The sequence below is a fragment of the Schistocerca piceifrons genome, chromosome 3 (genome assembly GCF_021461385.2).
Source record: "Schistocerca piceifrons isolate TAMUIC-IGC-003096 chromosome 3, iqSchPice1.1, whole genome shotgun sequence".
Classification (NCBI taxonomy): Eukaryota; Metazoa; Arthropoda; class Insecta; order Orthoptera; family Acrididae; genus Schistocerca; species Schistocerca piceifrons.
Window position 1 is genome coordinate 116,406,659 of NC_060140.1, and position 19,700 is coordinate 116,426,358.

Below are 19,700 nucleotides of genomic sequence, written 5' to 3' on the forward strand. Positions count from 1 at the left end.
GGTTCGTTGGCATCATAGTCATAGGATACTACGTTTTTTTTTTTTTTTTTTTTTTTTCATTTTGTGAAGTGCACAATTTTACATTTCTAAACATTCAAAGCAAGTTGCAAATCCTTGCATCACTTTGAAATCTTATCAAGATCTGACTGACTATTTATGCAGCTTCTTTCAGATTATAGATAACTGCTTCATCTGTGACAAGTCTGAGGTTACTATTAATATTGTCTGCAAGATCATTAATATACAATATGAATAGCACAGGTACCAACACATTTCCCTGGGGCACACCTGATGTTACTTCTACATCTGACGATGATAACATGCTGCGTCCTCACTACCAAAAAGTCCTCAACACAGTCACAAATTTCATTTGATAATGAGCGTAGGTGTGTGCTGAGTCAAACGATTTTCGGAAATCAAGAAATATAGCATCTACCTGCTTGCCTTGATCCAAAGTTATCAATACGTCATGTGAGAAAAGTGCAAGTTGTGTTTCACATGATGGATGTTTCCGGAATCCATGCTGGTTGGAATGGAGGAGGTCATCCTATTCGAGATACCTAATTATGTTTGGACTCAGTATATATGTTCTAAGATTCTGCAACAAATCGATGTCAATGATATTGGGCGGCAGTTTTGTGGATCACATCTACTACTCTTGTTCTACAGGTGTGCGACTCGTGCTTTTTTCCAAGGACTGGGCACGGTTTTTAGTTCGAGGGATTTACGATAGACTGTAGCTAGGAGAGGGGCTTGAGTTGGAGGTCTGTGTGACTACAATGTATGCCAACGAAGAGGAGGTAGAAACTCTACTCATTTTGGATGGTCGAGATAAATAGGATTGAATAACCGGTGTGCATTTTCCTTGTGTTTCTATTTGTTAGTTTTAACTCCAGCAAGTGGACGAGTAACGTTACCCGGGTACCTGCACAGTACTAGGCTGGTTTGATAAGTCTGGAAAATTTCCATGAAAAAACGGAACATTTTTGTTGCGCCTTCATCGTTCGTAATCTTGATTATTCCCGTATAAAGATTTTCAACAATGTACAACGTAGAGTTCATTGTTGACAGCCGTCTGAATTGGCCAGTGTGTCGACTGCGACTGAAAATGGAGAAAACCCCAGTTTGAAGGGTTGGACTGCCGCATAAATCAAAAACAGGGCTGAATGATGTTTAATCTGCGCCATCAATGAAGACCATTTACTTTTTAATTAATGAATTTAAACGTGGTCGGACAAGCAATACTGCCGAGAAAAAGTCGCGAGATTGCCGAGACTGTAGGCATCTCAACTGAACGACTGCATAATATCCTGCACTTACAGCTGGCTATGAAGAAGCTGTTTGCGAGACGGACGCCGCGATTGCTCACAGTCTACCAAAAGCGCATCCGGTACATTTCAACACAATGTCTGGCGATGTTTAATAGCAATCCGCACGACATTTTGCGCTGATTTGGGACTGCCGATGAAAGCTGGATCTGTCATTACACACCAGAGTCAAAACGGCAGTCAAAACAATAGACAAGGTTGGTGAAAGCCCATTTTATCACCTGGTAAAGTGATCGGCACTGTTTCTTGGGATTCCCAAGAAATAAACCTCAGAGATTAACATGGAAAAAGAAGAACCATAACTGGACCTTCTTACGCTTCATTTCTGGATCGTTCGAAACTTGCATTAGCTTAAAAAAGACCTGATAGGACCTATTTCACCGATGATATGAGAAAGCTGGAGGATCGCAGAACCAAGTGTATATCCTTCCGAGGAGACTAGGTCGCGAGGTAAGGTAAGTTGTTTACGAAACAAACATTTTTTCTTGGCTTTTTTTTACCAGACTTATCAAACCAACCTCGCACACTAGTACCGGAGAGCCAAAGTCAATTTTGTGTTATTTAATAATGAATGGTTCGCTGTGATACCGTTTTCGAACATGTCTTGAGGAGAGGAAGCGGATTACCGAATAAAAAATATAAGGTGTTATTAAAAAAAAGATGTTCTGCTGTTCGTATTTTTGTAACAAACAACGTTAACAAGAGAGGCAATCATGCTAGTTAACGTTCTCCTAGCAAATAAACAACATTTGTTAGATACATTTCTTTTCTTTCGCTTCTGAACAAAAGTTACTTCAGGTAGTCACGATAAATGGGGCATCCTGTGTACACTAAAGCGAAAAACCACATCGCCTCAGCTATCAATTAAATGAATTAACATTCCCGTGATATTTGATTTTCGTCTGGACTACATAACTGAGAGGTAACGTTGATTCTTAATGTGCTGTATGTGTTCGAGAGCAACGTTGTATAAATAACACTGCAATCTGTTAGTACTCATTATTTCGAACTGTGTGAATTACTCCTTCCCTCCTGACGTGGTGGTGCTAACTCATGTAGTTCGGTACTGCGTTCCGATTATCTCCGTCGTTAGCAGCATGTAGCAAACGAATAACACAAATACGAAGTAGTGTAGGCCTGAGCAATGACAGTTGAAAATTTCGTTCTCTTGAGCAAAGGAATTACTCTGCACGCTTTCTACCGACTCTGTCCGTTTCAGATTCAGTTTCGATACAGCTAACAGACACGGGCAATGAACAAGGATAATTATTTTGTAGCATTATGTCTTTCACAGTTCTGCAAATTTTATCTTTCTCCTCACAAAATAATCCCACAACGTCGCATTACGAGTCCCGTGTTGACCAAAGCAGGATGATATCAGTGTTGGTATAGCTCTTATCTCCGCAGTGTCACCAAGCGTAATCGATTCATCGGAAATACCGAGAATTTTGTTTAAAGAGACAAGGAAGTTTCGCGTTCCAGAGATAAAAGATCTGGTTAAGTCTGAAGTGCATTCCCCCCCAACCCCCCCCCCCCAAAAAAAAAGGCTTAACACAGGGCACTGAAGTTACAAAAACAACATGCACATCGGTGACATAAGATTCGAGTCGTATTTCTATTGGGGCCACATGAGTGACGGCATTCGCAAAGAACGCGAAAATGAAAGCTATAACTGGGACAAACACATTTTTCGCTAGTACAACTAAGAATTTACAAACGGCCTTGTCGCAATGGTAATACCGGGAACCCGTCAGACCACCGAAGTTAAGCGCTGTCGTGTTCGACAAGCACTTGGGTGTCTGAGCGGTGTTGGCAAGCGGGATGCACTCGGCCCTTGTGAGTCCAACTGAGGGGAGGTACTTGAGTGAGAAGAAGCGACTCCGGTCACGAAAATGACAACGGCCGGGAGTGTTGTGCGCTGACCACATGCACCTCCATATCCGGACCCAGTGATGCCTATCGGCTGAGGATGACACCGCGGTCGGTCGGTACCGCTGGGCTTCCCGAGGCCGGATGGAGAGAGAGAGAGAGAGAGAACTAAGGATTAATTACTTATGGAAAGCACCACCCACTTGCCTTCTAAACTCGAGGCGAAGACTCTGCAAGAGAGACGCTCAGTAGCTCGGTACGGGCTATTGTTGAAATTTCGAGAACATACCTTCACAGAGGACTCAAGCAGTATATTGCTCCTTCCTACGTATATCTCGCGAAGAGACCATGAGGATAAAATCAGAGACATTAGAGCCCACACAGAGGCATACCGACAATCTTTCTTTCCACGAACAATACGAGACTGGAATAGAAGGGAGAACCGATAGTTCTCCGCCACACACCGCCAGGTGGCTTGCGAAGTATGGATGCAGATGTAGATGAGGATGTAATAAAACAGAAGCTTCAGTTTTAATAACTGCATGGTGTTCTCTCGACAAGCTGCGCTTACATTAAGCCTGTCTTCAGCAAGACAGCCAATCACCGTAATGTTGTCAGTCTTTTGGTTAGTACAGCTGAATGATTTAGTACACCCCACCGCTGCAACACCTGTATGTATAAATGTGAAAGATTTTAACCCGTATTGTTCCCCATTTTAACTATAGAAGAGTCTAATGCTTTACGCCGGTTTACCGGAGAACTGAATGCTGCAACAGGCCGTTTCAGACGTTTGATATGACAAGCCCGTAATTTTCAAACAGTGACGTCAGACCAAAACTCTGATATAACGGTAGTGACATAATTGTTAGCGGGCAGACATGTGTAGAATGAGTATTACCATCTCCAACAACCCTACTCGAATAGAATTCGTTATCACGCAAGAAATTTCGAATTTGTTATTTGGGATAGTAGTTCTGTATTAATAAAATGTTCACAATTTTCTTTATCGAATAGTTCATGTTGTTAAGCGAGGAACAAACTGCTTGTGATCAATGTAGTCTAGTGATCGATTTGCAAGATAGAAGACTATATGTTTGATGTTAATAACTGATGGCAACATTTTTTTCGTTTATTATGTATACATTTGATCCCTAGAAGAAATTTAGAATGTGCGTAAAGAACTCAAGATTTAACACTTTCAACCGTCCGTATACTTGGTCTCGGGGTTAGCGTTGCTCTTTACAGACGCGGAGGCAATGGGTTTGATTCCCTTCGACCGTTCGGACTTTCTATGATGGAAACATCTTGACCACTGTTCGCACAGTCTCGTGAGGCCATATAAGAAGCTAACTGACAAAAATAAGTAACCTAACTGAAACACTAACCCCTCAAGTGGCGTCAAATGCCGGCCGCGGTGGCCGAGCGGTTCTAGGCGCTTCTGTCCGGAACCGCGCGACTGCTACGGTCGCAGTTTCGAATCCTGCCGTGGGCATGGATGTGTGTGATGTCCTTAGGTTAGTTAGGTTTAAATAGTTCTAAGTTCTAGGGGACTGATGACCTCAGCTGTTAAGTCCCATACTGCTCAGAGCCATTTGAACCATTTTTTTGGCGTCAAATCGAAAGTTTTGGACTCGACTGGGAGCATTACGATATTTCTTTCTTTAGTTTAGACTCAGTAAACGAATCTTTAAGACGTAATCTGATCTCAAATGGCTCTGAGCACTATGGGACTTAACATCTGAGGTCATCAGTCCCCTAGACTTAGAACTACTTAAACCTAACTAAGCTAAGGACAGCACAAACATCCATGCCCGAGGCAGGATTCGAACCTGCGACCGTAGCATAAGCTGATCTCAAATGAAAATGTAACAACTGATCAGAGAACAGAAGCAGTAAACGGGCTTAAACTCTTTAGAAACGCTGTCACAAAGAAAAGGATTTGAAAAAGAAAAAAATAAATTTTAAATTACATACGTCCGGCCTTGTATAGAATTCTAAATTCTAAATAGCAAGATGACAATACTAACTAGTAAAACAATGTACGGCGATCGCAACACCGACATTTGAGAAATGGCATCGAAACATGGGCAATTACAGCAGGCGTTGAATGTTAAATTCAAACTACACGGAAGAGATTTTTTAAAGAGTGTCGCTAAGTATATTCTCCAGGTCTCATTAATGTGACCACCTGTCAAAAGCCTGAACAAACACCTTATGCTGGGTGGACCGCTGGGAGGTGTGCAGGAAGAGAGTCTATGATGTTCTCGAAGGTAACGACAGGGATGTGGAGTTTACGTCAACTCCAGTGCCGTGGCGAACTCTGCTAGGTTTCTCGGTTGAGGATCTATGGCGCAAACAGCCCGATCGTGAATGTCCCACAGTTTCTCAACTGGGTTTAAACCCGGGCAATTTGGTGGCCAGGGGAATACGGCAAACTCATCCTGGGGCTCTCCGAACCATGCATATACACTGCAAGCTGTGTGACACGTAGTATTGTCCTGCTTATAGATGCCATCGTATCGAGGAAAAACAAACTGTCTGTAGGGGTTGAAATGGTCCCCGACGATAGATGCACACTTGTGTTGACCACTGTACCTTCCAGAATGACAAGATCACTCAGGGAACAGCACGAAAACGTTTCCCAGACCATAACGCTCCCTCCTTGTTTGCTTTCACATGTTTCACGCCATTCACGCCAACGGCCATCTGTCGGATGGAATGTAAAGCGTGATTCATCTGAAAAGACCAGTCGCCATTCAGTGGAAGTCCAGTTGCGATACTTACGTGCAAATTCCATCGTTCGTCGCCGATGAAAAGCGGTCAGCATGGATGCATGAACCAGGAGCCTACATCTACATCTACATTTATACTCGGCAAGCCACCCAACGGTGTGTGGCGGAGGGCACTCCACGTGCCACAGTTATTACCTCCCTTTCCTGTTCCAGCCGCGTATGGTTCGTGGGAAGCCTCCGTGCGCGCTCGAATCTCTCTAATTTTATATTCGTGATCTCCTCGGGAGGTATAAGTAGGGGGAAGCAATATATTCGATACCTCATCCAGAAACGCACCCTCTCGAAACCTGGACAGCAAGCTAAACCGCGATGCAGAGTGCCTCTCTTGCAGAGTCTGCCACTTGAGGTTGCTGAACACCTCCGTAACGCTATCACGCTTACCAAATAACCCTGTGACGAAACGCGCCGCTCTTCTTTGGATCTTCTCTATCTCCTCTGTCAACCTGACCTGGTACGGATCCCACACTGATGAGCAATACTCAAGTATAGGTCGAACGAGTGTTTTCTAAGCCACCTCCTTTGTTGATGGACTACATTTTCTAAGGACTCTTCCAATGAATCTCAACCTGGTACCCGCCTTACCAACAATTAATTTTATATGATCATTCAACATCAAATCGTTCCGCACGCATACTCTCAGATATTTTACAGAAGTAACTGCTACCAGTGTTTGTTCCGCTATCACATAATCATACAATAAAGGATCCTTCTTTCTATGTATTCGCAATACATTACATTTGTCTACGTTAAGCGTCAGTTCCCACTCCCTGCACCAAGTGCAGAGATCCATACGTAGCAAGGTTCGCTGAACGACCGTTGAGAAGACACTGTTGGTATCTCCTTGGTTCATCTAGGTCAGCTGCCCAACAGCTGTACGTCCATTCGCCCGAGCTTATTTCTGCAGCCGTCATTCACCCCTACCGCCTATAGCCCTTGGTGCACCACAGCTACCTCTGTGCTGGTTTTGGATAGTGCCATTTTGCCATGGACGATATACTTCAACCACAGCGGCACGCGGAAAGTTTACAAACCTACCCGTTTCGGAAATGCTTCTACCCTTGGCCCGAAAGAAAATGGTAATGCCCTTCTGGACGTCAGTCTCCGCACAACGAGAACAACTGAACTGTTATCTGCGTCCTCTCGTAACGCTTTATACATCTTCTACTGCTAGTGCTACCTCCTGCCGTCCGTGAGTGCTTATTGCACGTTGACGTCGACCATATGCGGTGCCTTCAAACGTTTCATGTCGTACACGCCAACGGCCATCTGCTCGATGGAACGTAAAACGTGATTTATCTGAAAACGCCACCTCTCGCCAATGAGTGGATGTCCAGTTGCAGTATTTTACTGGCACAATGACAGAACCCACATGCGTGTTGCATTTTTACCTTTCTAAATATGGATTTCACGTATGAGATAGTTGCGCCTTTTAACTACAATGTTTGTATGAAACCATTATTAAGAACGTCCTTGCATGCTGCTTCATCGACAAAGATATGTGTGGAATACACGAGGCGTTTAATATCAAAACTGGTGTAGTCACTGAAGGCATATTTTTCAATATAGATGAAAATCCATAATGGTTAAATAGTCACATTCTATTCTTTTGTGAAGTCTGGTACATAATGAACACTTTTTTGTTAATTTATGTTTTGACTTGGCCGTTTTTGCTGTTTTATGTAATGTTACTCTTGTTTTTTAAACCGTTCTCTTTTTACATTCCAAAATCTTGTGAAAAACGCAATCATATGATTACTTACTTTACAGCAATAAAAAAAGTATTTCAGTATGAATTGAATAATAACGTTTCAAGAAGAGCATCAGAAAACTAAGAGAATATAAAACAGGATTTCTATCGCTAAATGTTGGTAATTCATTTAGATCTTCAACATAATAAAAAGAAAATGATCTGCATATAATCAAGCATGTTAATAGAATCATTGTTACGACGCTGTTCACACATACTGAGTAATATTGTTGTTTCAAGACTTCAGCTCGTTCTCATTCAGATGGAAACATCTGGCTTTTCAAGCGAAACATCGATGCAATATACATGTTACAGTACACAATACTGACAAAATTGAAGCAAATATGAAACTTCCTGGCAGATTAAAACTGTGTGCGCGACCGAGACTCGAACTCGGGACCTTTGCCTTTCGCGGGCAAGTGCTCTACCATCTGAGCTACCGAAGCACGACCCACGCCCGGTCCTCACAGCTTTACTTCTGCCAGTATTTCGTCTCCTACCTTCCAAATACTAACCTTACGACTTATCTTAGAAGAAAGATTAAGAAAAGGCAAACCTACGTTTCTAGCATTTGTAGACTTAGAGAAAGCTTTTGACAATGTTGACTGGAATACTCTCTTTCACATTCTAAAGGTGGCAGGGGTAAAATACAGGGAGCGAAAGGCTATTTACAATTTGTACAGAAACCAGATGGCAGTTATAAGAGTCGAGGGGCATGAAAGGGAAGCAGTGGTTGGGAAAGGAGTGAGACAGGGTTGTAGCCTCTCCCCGATGTTATTCAATCTGTATATTGAGCAAGCAGTAAAGGTAACAAAAGAAAAATTCGGAGTAGGTATTAAAATCCATGGAGAAGAAATAAAAACTTTGAGGTTCGCTGATGACATTGTAATTCTGTCAGAGAGAGCAAGGGACTTGGAAGAGCAGTTGAACGGAATGGACAGTGTCTTGAAAGGAGGGTATAAGATGAACATCAACAAAAGCAAAACGAGAATAATGGAATGTAGTCGAATTAAATCGGGTGATGCTGAGGGGATTAGATTAGGAAATGAGACACTTAAAGTAGTAAAGGAGTTTTGCTATTTAGGGAGTAAAATAACTGATGATGGTCGAAGTAGAGAGGATATAAAATGTAGACTGGCAATGGCAAGGAAATCGTTTCTGAAGAAGAGAAATTTGTTAACATCAAGTATAGATTTAAGTGTCAGGAAGTCGTTTCTGAAAGTATATGTATGGAGTGTAGCCATGTATGGAAGTGAAACATGGACGATAACCAGTTTGGACAAGAAGAGAATAGAACCTTTCGAAATGTGGTGATACAGAATAATGCTGAAAATAAGGTGGGTAGATCACGTCACTAATGAGGAGGTATTGAATAGGATTGGGGAGAAGAGAAGTTTGTGGCACAACTTGACTAGAAGAAGGGATCGGTTGGTAGGACATGTTTTGAGGCATCAAGGGATCACAAATTTAGCATTGGAGGGCAGCGTGGAGGGTAAAAATCGTAGAGGGAGACCAAGAGATCAATACACTAAGCAGATTCAGAAGGATGTAGGTTGCAGTAGGTACTGGGATATGAAGAAGCTTGCACAGGATAGAGTAGCATGGAGAGCTGCATCAAACCAGTCTCAGGACTGAAGACCACAACAACAACAACAACCTTCCAAACTTTACAGAAGCTCTCCTGCGAACCTTGCAGAACTAGCACTCCTGGAAGAAAGGATACTGCGGAGACATGGCTTAGCCACAGCCTGGGGGATGTTTCCAGAATGAGAGTTCGAGTCTCGGTCGGGCACATAGTTTTAATCTGCCAGGAAGTTTCATATCAGCGCACACTCCGCTGCAGAGTGAAAATCTCATTCTGAAAATTGAAGCACACAGGAAATAGGACGGCTTCCGCGCCAAGTATAGTAAGAAGCCAGTGAATACGGAAATTAGTGCAAAAGACTAGTGTTGCTTGCGTACGAAAGAAATATTACGACTTCAAATAATAGACAATATAAGGAATTATGTTGCCTACATACGGTATATGGTAACGCCGTTGCGTAATCTGACAGCACAAGATCTAAACAAAAATGCTGTGACATGAAGATTGTTGTTCGTTCCTTGACATGGCCGGTTATAAATTCACTGCCTGCAAGATTGGGCCTGTTGTGTTGCACGACCAAAGAATTCTGTGTTCCGTAACACGAAGCATATTCTTGTTGCACCTGATAGTGATATATCTCTACTTCAAATCGACAACTTGTACTCATTATCGTTAATTTCGTGACTTTGCCGTCATTGATAGCAGACGCTTCACATGTTGTAATTGGTTACTTTTTTTTTTTTACTGTGATGCAAGTAATGGCCAAGAGAGCTCTTACACGTTAATCTTGAAATAAGGCGGTTATTTCATAAATAAAACAGCCTATGCAGGAAAACGACTTCCGTCGAGACATTCTAAGCGGCTGTGGACCCTTACATACAAAAGGCCTATTGATTTTCGTGTAATGGATGGTAAAACATTGACTAGTACTACTGGTTGAAAGAAAAAGATCCTAATAGTGACCCGTAAATACGTGTCGACGACATTGCTTTCCACACACGAAGAAAACATAAAACAATTGCAACGATGAGCGAACTAAGTTACGACATTGCACGGTCACATGCCTTCTCTTCAGCCTCTTACGTCTCTCTTTTCCTGCGGCCGGTCATCAAGTGTCCGCTGTTTCCGTCATTTGAACCTTATGGCCGAATGCCCTTCGCATAGTTACAGTCGTCAAGTAAATGAAAGGGGAGGGGACCATGTGCGCCATCCGTGAATCGTGTGAACTCCGTTCTGCGTATTATCGTAATTAAATTGTTCGTGTTTCGTATTTTCTGAGACGGAAATTCATGGGCACCCCATCACTTGCCTAAATGAGCGTGGAAAACCGCATAAAACCGACACTCCAGGCTGGTTGGTGTACCACACCAATGGTCGCTAACCTACAGAGTGCATTGCATCTGCCAGTCTCGCAAGCTAGTGCGTCAGCGACCTATCTCTAACACGGTTTAACGACATGCTCGCTCGTATTCACAAATAGTCAAACCCGGTTACCACGTACCATATTTTCTTTACTCCACAATGGGTTTGTAATCTAGTTCACCGCCGGGCGTTACGGAAACCTGAATGCTACCGTGCTCAGGATTAGAAAGCGCCAGTGAAAGCGGTATTGAACCAGTGATTTCTGTGACCGTCCTATCCGGACGTTATCTTTTAGTAACAGACAGTACAAAGAAAACGTGTGTCGTAGTTCACATTACGGTGTTTACGCACTCTGTGCGGGGATGATACAACGTGACAGGCCATGTACCAGTGTTTTATTTTTATTTCTTATTTCACATTTTTTCGCTGCATGTGTTAAGACGCCAGAGCACTTAGATGCTACACTGGGTAACTGAAGAGTGCAACAACAGCAGGCTGATAAAGCGAGTCCCTGAGCTCACACTCGCGAGCCACGTCGCAGTCAAGAAAGAGACGACTTACGTAAGCGCCCGTTTATCGTTACCGGCGCTCTTGAAAGCGAGACGGCACCGTGAGACTGATAACGCCGAACACTTGACCACCGCAAGGCAAACAGGTACTGCACGAACCTCGCCATCAAACTGATAAGCCAGAATACCGTGCGGGCAGCCAAGTTACGCTGACCCGGCAGCAACAGGTTCTGCCGTCCCGGCAGCCAAAAAGGCTCTCCTATAAACGACGAAGCAAATGTAGGCACACGAAGATAGACAGTCGAGGAGAACAGCCTGCTGAGTATGCTTCGATGGTGATTATGGCATTCGTTCCAGGTCTCTTTTCGAGTCAGCGGGACTGGGATGTAGAGAACAGCTGGCCTGTGGAGGTATTTACGACACCAGTCATAGAAAACGAACAAGGAAAGACACTTTCTCGGTCTGCATTGTCACCTGAAACTAAGGACACCTTAGCAACCATACGCAAAGTTGGCTGTTATGACGTAACGTTGCGAAGCACCAAACAAGTGACAGGACACAATTATGAAGTGCAAGACGACGCTTGACAGCCAATTTTTTTCTACATATTTAATACAATTTCGCACTACGTACTGCTTTACCATACTACCTTTGTTCCAATAGATTTCTATCAGAGTCCTTCATCAGTCCACTTCACGTCTGCTGATTAAACAACAATCTCGCATAAAAACGAGTGATTTCTTAGTGTTCTGATTTCTTAGTATCATCCCTTATTGTCATACAGCTTGTAACCTACTCTTATAAACACAAACGTTCTTTTGCAGTAGCGATACCCAAATGTTAGCAGCCTCAGTTGTCCACTATGTATGATGAAACAATGAACACAACTCCGTCAGCATAATAGCGAAACTGAACTACTGAGATGTAATCAGAGTCCAAACAAAAGTTGCCAACTGTACAGCTGAGACATCAGACGATTATGCCTAACTGCCATAGGCATAGGCATAGTCCAATTAGTGGTGCAGTTATGACTGTTGACTGTGCATAACTCATCAGATAGTAAATTATGTGATGTGGTTTGTGGGAAGACTGTTCGACACAGAGAAAAAACACCCAACACTGATGTGTGTATATATTAAGGTACTACATATAAAATATCTGCACTTATATCCGTTACAGCCTGTAATACATTCATATAGATGAACAGAATAGATAATATTACTATAACAAAGATCTGGGGTAGGCAGTGGAGTGGATTCTTCCATCTCTATATAGTTTACATCGCTGAAAAAACCTACAATGAAAAAGAGCATTACATCAGACAATCATTATAAAAAATTATTCACATGCACACACACACACACACACACACACACACACACACGCACACACGCACACAAAAGTGTGTCACAATATGAATCTTATTTAAAACAATATACACGATTAGTAGGAACGCTAAACTCTTCGATTTGACAAGGCACACGAACAGCGTTTTAACAGGGAGGGTTTCTGTCCCCTTACTTAGATATACACAACGGTAAAGCGCAGCATGACCTAAAACCAAGCAAAAATATTCGACTTAAGTATATCGTTTTGGACGTATCCGACAGTCTCTCACATTACTATTTTTAAAAATATCATTTTTATTCAAGAAGACACTGGTATCACTGATACACAGTCACAGAACATGCCGTAAAAACACAAACTTACTGAAAGAGAATAAAACGCAGAAACAGTGCAAACAATCCAATTTACTTCAACTATAAGCTTCTGGCCAACAGTGGCACTGCTTCCTACCACAGTTTCTGATACAAACTGATTGCGTTTAAGTACACTACTGGCCATCAAAATTGCTACACCAAGAAGAAATGTAGATGATAAACGGGTATTCATTGGACAAATATATTATACTAGAACTGACATGTGATTACATTTTTACGCAATTTGGCTGCATAGATCCTGAGAAATCACTACCCAGAACAACCACCTCTGGCCGTAATAACGGCCTTGATACGCCTGGGCATTGAGTCAAACAGAGCTTGGATGGCGTCTACAGGTACAGCTGCCCATGCAGCTTCAACACGATACCACAGTTCATCAAGAGTAGAGACTGGGCGTATTAGCCGAGCCAGTTGCTTGGCCCCCATTGACCAGACGTTTTCAGTTGGAGAATGTGCTGGCCAGGGCACCAGTCGAACATTTTCTGTACCCAGAAAGGCGCGTACAGGACCTGCAACATGCGGTCGTGCACTGTCCTGCTGAAATGTAGGGTTTCGCAGGGATAGAATGAAGGGTAGAGCCCCGGGTCGTAACACATCTGAAATGTAACGCCCACTGTTCAAAGTGCCGTCAATGCGAACAAGAGGTGACCGAGACGTGTAACCAATGCCACCCTATACCATCACGCAGGGTGATACGCCAGTATGGCGATGACGAATACAAGCTTCCAATGTGCGTTCACAGCGATGTCGCCAAACACGGATGCGACCATCATGATGCTGTAAACAGAACCTGCAATCATCCGAAAAAATGACGTTTTGCCATTCGTGCACCCAGGTTCGTCGTTGAGTACACCATCGCAGGCGCTCCTGTCTGTGATGCAGCGTCAAGTGTAACCGCAGCTATGGTCTCCGAGCTGATTGTCCGTGCTGCTGCAAACGTCGTCGAATTGTTGGTGCAGATGGTTGTTGTCTTGCCACCTGTTGACTCAGGGATCGAGACCTGGCTGCACGATCCGCTACAGCCATGCGGATGAGATGCCTGTCATCTCGACTTCTCGTGATACGAGGCCGTTGGGATCCAGCACGGCGTTCCGTATTACCCTCCTGAAGCCAACGATTCCATATTCTGCCAACAGTCATTGAATCTCGACCAATGCGAGCAGCAATTTCGCGATACGATAAACCGCAATCGCGATAGGCTACAATCCGACCTTTATCAAAGTCGGAAACGTGATGGTAAGCATTTCTCCTCCTTACACGAGGCATCACAACGATGTTTCACCAAGCAACGCCGGTCAACTGCTGTTTGTGTATGAGGAATCGGTTGGAAACTTTCCTCATGTCAGCACGTCGTAGGTGTCGCCACCGGCGCCAATCTTGTGTGATTGCTCTGAAAAGCTAATCATTTGCATATCACAGCATCTTCTTCCCGTCGGTTAAATTTCGCGTTTGTAACACGTCATCTTCGTGGTGTAGCAATTTTAATAGCCAGTAGTGTAGTTCTAAGTTCTAGGGACTGATGACCTCAGATGTTAAGTCTCATAATGCTCAGAGCCATTTGAACCATTTTTTCTAAACCACACATTTGTTTCCATTAATTCAGTCAAGACAATGAAAATGAGGGAACACAGCTCAAATTGTGGGAAGAATTTGTTCGCAAATTTTCTTACTAACAAACGGCATCGACAGACAAAATACATCCTTGTGACAGCATCTTGTTCGTTTGGATCTCTACGTGTAGTCTGGTTGTCCACGACGCAGGTACTAACAATTCAAGGAGAAATTTCTATTTCGCACTTTTGTGGCGGCGTTCGTAGCGACAAGTAATTCGCTGTACAAACGGCTTACGAAGTCACCGCCACACTTTTAATAGCGGGCCGACCGGTCCGCTGGAACAGTGAACAGAAAGATGAAAACCCAAACACTCTGATTAAGTAAAAGTCGGTACTTATCTTTATTAACGAAGATACAGAAACACAGTAGTGAACTCGGTGTCTACAGAAATCTGTCTAGTTCGAGTCGGAGCGGCTAGGTCAGCGTCGGCTGACGACAAACAACAACTCTGCTGCGATGAACACACAACTGACTAGCAAGTACACAATTCGGTGGCGAGTATACAACTGAGCGGCGAATACAGAACTGTGCTAGCGCTCGCGACTCCAGCGCTTATGAAGCCAGAAGCCAGCGGTGGCGCGCGCAGACTTCCGGCGATTTCCTGTCTCGCTGGCGCTGCTTATGCGGACGGCGTCCGGACTTTGATGCTGCCAACCTTTTGGCAGCGGGCTCGGGTGGCATTACTGGCTAGGATATAACACGCACTAGTTACAACAATTTCAGGGGTAAAATATGTGCGACAAGGAAATATTCATGGGCCTCTAGTGTTCGCCACAAGGATCACTGGTGAAGTGCAGATTCAGATTTGAAGGTCCATCTGTTGCTGGAACCGTAAAATGTACCTTGCAACAAGCTCCTGCAGACATGGCACGAGAATATAAAACATGCAGCCCTGTTCGCGAAAAAGCGAGTTCTGGAAGGTCGCCATCTTTTGGGACAGGAAGGGTCAATTCCTCGTCGGCCTTCTGAGTCTAACGGATACAATTTCGTGTTCTGGAAACCTGAAAAACTCGTGTCAACTCGTTCAAAAATGATGGCGAATTAAGCTCAAGAGAACGGACAGCCTTTCTGTTCTGCCATCGCAATCACACAGTCTCATGTACATTTACATTTTCACACTATCCATCAAGTGAAGTTAAGTTTGATTAAAAATTCAACTAACTAAAGTCCTTTTTCTGCTTTGGTGACAGTAGAAATAAATGCACGATGTTGCCTCTATTACGAGATTCGCAAGGACGACTGTGCAAATTACCGTCCGCTCAAAGCAAATGCCGGGATGGTTCTTTGAAAGGGAACGGCCGATTTCCTTCCCCGTCCCTGCCCAGTTCGAGCGTGCACTCTGTCTCTTAATGACGTCGTTGTCATTAGAGCGTTGAAACTTGATCTTCCTTCCTTCTTCTCTTACGAGATGCATCAAAATCTTTTGGAGTGAACATAAGGCCTTTTCTGGACGGCTTCCTACTATACGGAAGCAATTGGAGGGATTGATTGATCGTGATACCGCAGTTGATCTGGAACATAATCGTTTAGATGCTACAAAGACTCACAGCTCACACCACATGTGAAACATATGGAAGAAATACATTTACTAATAAAAGAAAGGCCCATCGCATAATGTTAAAAAATCACAAGTCCTCTAAGTTACGAGAAATATACAAAAGTCACGAATAAATGAAAAACGTACAGGAACGCTCTCTTAACAGAATATTGCCATCCTTACTTGTTACACTTGGCCGGGGATAAGAAATGCATACACCCAATGCGTAAATACTTATTCCTTGCACGTCATCTTATTTCAGAACTTATTGCGGATGTGATATCTTGTACACCAGAAAACAATATTTTTAACGTAAACATCTTCATTTCATGCTGTTACTACGCCTAAATTTTTGTTTTTGATTTCTAACATGAAATATCCTTGCTTTTGATGAGGTTGTCAAGATGATGGTTCTAGCAACAAAAATTCACAATTTGTTTTATTATACTTATCTGAATTCCATACTTATATAAGTAAATACTTATATACTTATATTCCATACTTATATAAGTAAATTAACAGCATGAAGGGCATAAGTCTCTTCTAGTGTAGCTCAGTCGTTAAGTGTCACAACACAAGTCTAAATGTTCCGGAATCACTATTCACTCGGTCTTCTGCGAAGAGCTTCTGTGAAGTTTGGAAGATTGGAGTCGACGCACTGGCAGAATTGAAGCTGTGAGGACGGGTCGTGAGTCGTACTTGGGTAGCTCAGATGGCAGAGCACTTGCCCGCGAAAGGCAAAGGTCCCGAGTTCGAGTCTCGGTCCGGCATACAGTTTTAATATGCCAGGAAGTTTCGTTTTGATTTCTGCTTTGCGGTATATTTACTCCATCGCCAAGTTTTGTTTGTAGACAATCCACTGCAATTCAAAGGGACATCGCTTTACATAACTACAACACCAGAAAAAAAAACATTTTTTAGTCCCTATTAAGGTCGTCTTTCAACACAAAAACTGGGTGCACATTGCTGTCACGAACATTTTTGATTACTTACCTAATAACCTAAATGTCTGACAGACGGCAAAGTTAAATTACAAAATGAAGGAAAAAGTTTCTCCTTGACAACTCCTTCTATTCCGCAGAAGAATTTTTATTTTTGTAACGTGTAAAAGGTGATGGATAGGTCACCGTTGTAAATGGGCAGTATGTAGTCAAACTTACGTAATACGAATGTTTACCGCGAATGTAAAATGACTCGTTTCACGTTATTATGGTTAATCATTAAATGATCCATGGAACATGAAACTAACTGGTATAATACAAGCAGTGAAATTAGGTCAAAATAAATCAAAAAGTGATTGAAGCAAAAAATCAGTGTTTTATTGTGTGTGTAACGTAACCTGTATGGTTTCTGCTATTTGGGAAGACGTTTTCACCACAGAGCAAAAGCAACTGCCGCACATTCTACCGGTTGGGGGCTGTCACTCTCCAGTCGTGATGCGCTGTGGTTTTCGCCGCCCCCACAGCGGACAGTGATCTGCGCAGTGCCATCACGGGAGAACGGATGTCACTTGGCGCAGGCGTGGCCTGTTCCGCCCACCTCCGCGTCCCGTTAAAAGTGCAATGGCCGTTCACACAGCCACAACGTTAACAACAAGGCCAGATTCCACTTCCCAGATCAGGAGGAGCTGTACTTACTCATTAGTTGCCTCGCATCAGTTTGTGTGAGAGAAGAAGTCCTTTATTGAAGAATATGTCACTTTTCGTTAGTAAGGATCTTTGTAACGTTCTGGTACTGGCCATGTAACTCCCTCGCAACAAATCCGACGTCACGGACGGACGAGCAAGTATCCCATAACAGTTGTTACAGTGGGTCCTGTAAACATTCGGAGAGCAGCGACATCTCCCAATGAATCAAAGCCTGACTTTTGCCTTTACCACTGTAGGATTCACATGTCTGTTCCATCTTATATTAGTCGAAACTCTTTCGCCAAAGTATTTAAACGTTATCACTGACTAAATGATTTTATATCTAATGATATACATAGTACACAGAACATGTAGTAGAAACAGTATTCTCACTCTAAATGTCGCTAAAATGGGCAGGAACATTAGCGTTTAGCGTTCGGGCGACGACGAAGTCATAGACACTGAGTACAAAACCGGACTGAAGCGTGACGGAAATGGAAACGTTCCGTGTCCTTTTATAAAAGAACAACCTCGTCATTTTCCTTAATCGATGTAGGAAGAGCTAAACGTCAATGGCTGGACTGGGATTCGGACCCCGCAGCTACTCGAATCGAAACCAATGCCTTTACGATGACGCCATCTCGCTCGTTTTTTGTAATTACGGTTCTCATAACAAAGCATCTTTGGATAATATTAGCATATTTCTACCGTGTTAAAGAGCTGGTGATGATAACCGACTAAAACATTTATGTACGTTGTGAACAGCTGTATGCTAATCCCATTTCTCAAAGAGAAGCCCTGTGCTATTGCTCGCCTTCAGCGATGAGTCTCCTTTCAAAAAAACAAACCCAAGATTAAACCAGATTCAGTATTCGTTCCATAAACTCCATAATGAGATACTTGCAGCTGTGAAACATGCCAGAAAAATATAGACTGCACGTATCACCCAAGATTTACAGTTCAGTCCACAGCTGCTAAATGAAGCGGTCCACATGGATATGTAAGAAGTCAGAAAACTAAAACACATTTTCATTTGTAAACTAATACAGCAGTATTCGTTCCATAAACTCCATAATGAGATACTTGCAGCTGTGAAACATGCCAGAAAAATATAGACTGCACGTATCACCCAAGATTTACAGTTCAGTCCACAGCTGCTAAATGAAGCAGTCCACATGGATATGTAAGAAGTCAGAAAACTAAAACACATTTTCATTTGTAAACTAATACAGAAATTGCTACAAACATTTAAATATATGCATACAGATCATACATGAAGTTATTCGTATGTTTTGTCCATTTATATAGATGACTATCGGGTCAATACACAAGATGGCTCAATTCTCAAGGTTAATGGTATGGATTCCTGCCGCTGTTGGCATTTCGACTCAGCCCATGTTACAGCACGCCATAGGTACGTTCTGTGCAAGTTCAAAACTTCCAGCTCCTGACTGGGTTCTCCTAGTGCCCGTACACACGACTAAGTCTCCCAGAATTCACCCGCAACTAGAACGTTCAACTGTCAACAATTTACAAAGGGCAAAATATGACAGCCCTTGCGGATCACCACTCTAACCACATGTAAGCGATAACTTAAAAAGTAAGACATCTTCAATTCTTTCTATACTCCGATCCACGAACGACGGTGGTTCGCACGGGTTGAGAAATGGGCGGGGCCTGCATTTTTACCGGCTCCGAGCGACAGTTGCAATACGCGCACACACTTACTTTGCGCCTGAAGAGAGCATGTATACCGCAAATTATGTCACTCACTTGCTTGTGTAGAATTTGTCGCCTACCACCACCACCATCAGCCGTGACAACTCGCAACAAATGAAATAAAAATTTACTAAATAACCGGCTACGATCACTTTTACTGCACAAGACATTCACAGCAGAGCGCTTAGAACACCACTGAACGCTCAATGTCTGTCGGAGAATGTGTGATGTAGGTACGCACAAGTAACCTGAACTCGACCGCCATCATTTGTGACTCCAGTTACAGGCA

General features: G+C 43.1%; 1 long non-coding RNA gene across 1 annotated transcript in view; it reads right to left on the reverse strand.

The window, feature by feature from the left end:
- Nucleotides 1–19,700, reverse strand: part of LOC124789621 — a 347,522-nt gene that overhangs the window by 298,630 nt on the left and 29,192 nt on the right. The window lies entirely within an intron of this gene.